The sequence below is a fragment of the Arachis duranensis genome, chromosome 4 (genome assembly GCF_000817695.3).
Source record: "Arachis duranensis cultivar V14167 chromosome 4, aradu.V14167.gnm2.J7QH, whole genome shotgun sequence".
Taxonomy (NCBI): domain Eukaryota; kingdom Viridiplantae; phylum Streptophyta; class Magnoliopsida; order Fabales; family Fabaceae; genus Arachis; species Arachis duranensis.
The window spans coordinates 59541270-59545357 of NC_029775.3; positions in this window are offsets into that span (position 1 = coordinate 59541270).

Below are 4088 nucleotides of genomic sequence, written 5' to 3' on the forward strand. Positions count from 1 at the left end.
TAGTGTGATGCCAAAATTGACGGAACTCAACGAAGAAAAAAATAATGGAGTAAGTTGAAAACAAATAAGTGTCAAAATTAAGGAGTAATTTTCTACAATCAAATTATTCATTAAAAAACATAGAAAATTTGACATTTGTGGTATTTGTCAAAAATATATATTAATTTTTACACTTAACTATGGCCGTTAAAAAAATCATGTTAACATAGCTCTTTTTTCTTGTAGTGAAACCTACAGCCAGTTTTTTTTTAAACAAACAAATTTATATATAAACTACTTACTAATGCTTCGATCCTAATAAAAAATAACAACTACGATATTAAAATCTACAACTCAAAATAAAATAGAAAAATCTATCAAAAATATATGAACATTACATTTCAAAATATAATATATATTTAATAAGTCTTACATAATCATAAATCCAACACAATTAATGTTTAACACCTATATTTACATATCAAAGTAAATTCAAATAACGCAATCTTAAAATTGAATTAGAAAAGAGTTTTGCTTCTAATATTTAACTATGCTAAAAGCCTAAAATAAACAGTCACTTCAATCATAAAACTTTACAAGCACCAAGTTTAGCTTCTTCTACAAGGTGCACCATCAAGTGAACCATAACTGTGAAGATTGAAGGAGGGAATAACATTTCTATGTGGCATAACGTGAGGACAAATTGGTCTTGCAGCTTTTCCAAACATGGGACACTTAACGCTTTGCCACATAATTGTCTACAGAATGAACACATCTCAATTAGCACTGCAGTTACCTCATCAGGCACCCCTGTTTGCATGGCTAAAGGTAATAATTGCTCCATAAGTATATGACAATCATGACTTTTTAGCATCCCACTCAACTTAAAGAGAATCTCGGTCATTGCACCTTAATATGTTACTTGCATAATCATCAGAAACAGTGACGTTTTTCAAAGTTGACAAGAACCTCTTACCCAAATTGTTCAGAGCATAAATTGTCGATGGACACTTTCCATTTTCCTTCGACCACAGATCATGCTTTATACCTATTTCTTGAGGTCTCTTCGAGCATTGAGATGATCTTTTGACTTCCAATTATCATTCAACAATGTATATATTACGTTGTCACATACATTTTTCTCAATATGCATCATATCGAGATTGTGACGTAGCAAACTAGACTTCAAATATGGCAACTCGAAAAAAATGCTCTTCTTTTTCCATTGTTGAGTTCCACCTCCTTCAACAGGTCCACCAGTGCTTAATTTTTTACCACTTCTTCCTATTTCTTCTCTTCGACCAAAGGTGACATTAATATTCTCAACTTGTGAAAGGATTTCATTGCTAGATAATGTTCTTGATGGAAGCCTTGTTTTTTGTTTTCCATTAAATCGAATGGTATTTAATCTAAACTTGTGTCTTTGATCAAGCGCACTACAAGAAAAAGCAATATTTATAACAAAAAAAATTGTTACAAAAAACTGGAATTTTGAAACAAAAAGAATTTATAACAAAACAAAGACTGTTGCAGTATGTCCCGTTACAAAAAGTTTTTGTAACAAAAAACGAAACTGTTACAATTTAAAGTAATACTTTGTAACAAAATTTTTTATACAAAAATCGAAATTCGTTGCAAAAGTAATAACAAATTTTTATCTTCAAAATATTTTTGGTGACAATATATTTTTTCCTATCATAAAATTTTGTTACAAAATATAACTTGATTTTGTAACATTTTGTTTTCTTTAGTTACAAATGCACAATATTTTGTAACAATTTTTTTAATACAAATTAAATACATAATTTATCAAATTATTTTTTAATTAATTGATATATTAACTACTTTATTAAGCAAGTCAACATTTATATAATATGTAAAAACATAGATAATTCAAACATGCTTCATTTAACTAAAATTTATTTTAAAACAAAATAACATTAATGCCTACATTGATTAGTTCTACAAGTTATATTTTTTACACAAATTCAACCAAAAGATAAAAGTCTAACATAGATTAGTGTCTCTATGAATAAAAATATTCTTCAGTCCTTTAGTTAGTATGTTGTCATCATATTAGCACACCTGTAAATGAGAAAAATCGAAACAAAAAATTAGAAACAACATATAACACCAATTACAATTTTTTCTATTAACTTTTATTCAAAATTTTTAAAAAATTTTTGGCAAAATCTCCCCTAAAATTTGGATATTTCCACCATCTACAGTTCCATCAATAACAACCAATTCATTACATATTTCTCAGCCAATACACAACCAAAATTATCAAACTAAATAATAGGACATTTGTCATTTATAATTCATGACACAAGTAAAATATAATAAATAGATCCATATACAATTAAACTATACTAATAATATCAATCATCTTTGAATATGCATTAAAACAATATGCAGCTTTTGAATCAGGTTAAGATTCTATGTGAATGTAATTCAACCCATACCTAATAGGACTGTATAGAAAAACTCACAAAAAATAAACAAAAAGAGAAAGTGAATATCTCAATCACAGTACAATTTAACAATGAAGATTATTTATCAAAATTGGGTCAAAAGTCAAAACCAACTATAATATACGTAAATCAAATAGAAACAGAATTATAAAAAAAATAACAACCACGATAACTCATACTCTGAAATAAGTGATAGAGTGAAATACAACTATACAGTACCTCATATAGTAAGGATATTGCTGAACTTATTGCTTGATGCCAGGGCATTTTGGCCAGTTTCACTGACCTTTTCTTTACTATTTTTAGGTAATTTCATGCATTTTCTTAGGAAATAAGTTAGTTTTGGGCAAATATTCACTCAGACCTTGATTCAAGCATACATTGTGCATTTTACATTATTTCATGAGGATTTTGCATGATTTTAATGACAAAATTGTATTGCATTACCCATGACTTGGACTAGAACTTTGATGCACTCTATTGCTTGATTTCAGGACCAAAGGAAGCAAGGAATGGGAGGTAACTTGCAAAGTTAAGGAGAAAAGTAATTGCCAAAAGCACTCTCCAAAGCCATCAATGCCCACGTTAAAGAGTCACGTTAACTAAGTTAACGTAAACTCTAACGTGGAGAAGAGAAGTTGAGCCAACGTTAGTGACACTTAACATTGTCACTAACGTTGGCAATTGCTCACAAATGGCCACGTTAGAAGCCACGTTAACCTAGTTAACGTGGCCTCTAACGTTAAAGGGGGTAGAGAAGCCAACGTTAGTGACACTCAACATTGTCACTAACGTTGGCCTAAGGTGCAAAGAGCCACGTTAACTCCCACGTTAACTTGGTTAACGTGGGAGCTGATGTAAGAGATGGAGAGTTGTCGACAACGTTAGTGACACTCAACATTGTCACTAACGTTGGAGCAACCACACAACCCCCAAGAGCCACGTTAACTTCCACGTTAACTTGGTTAACGTGGAAGCTAACGATGAGGAATGAAGAATCAGCCAACGTTAGTGACACTCAACATTGTCACTAACGTTGGGATGGCTAAGAATGGCCACGTCGTTAAAGCTCACGTTAACTAGGTTAACGTTAACGTGAGCTTTAACGTGAAGCAAGAAGGGGCACACTTGAATGTTAGTGACAATGTTGAGTGTCACTAACTTTCTCGAAGGTTGGCAAAAGCTACGTTAGAAGCCACATCAACCTAGTTAACGTGAGCTTTAACGTGAAGCAAGAAGGGGCACACTTGAACGTTAGTGACACTGTTGAGTGTCACTAACGTTCTCGAAGGCTAACAAGGCAACGTTAAAAGCCACGTTAACCCAGTTAACGTGGGCTTTAACGTGAGGCAAAGGGGTGCATGGCAACGTTAGTGACAATGTTCAGTGTCACTAACGTTCTCGAACTTGTATTTTCACTAACTGTTAAACACCCTTAACATCTTGAGCTAAAGTCTCTGCCCACTTCACACTTTCTCTCTACAAGTAAGCCAAGCCCAATTGAAGAAAGGAACTGCTTCAAGCTCAAAGATCCAGAGGCCCAATACTTGAAGAGCTAACTAGAAGCTGAGAAGAGTAGTATATATAGGAGTAGTTTTGAAATAGAGAGGAGTTTTTTTTTTTTGGGGGAGAGGA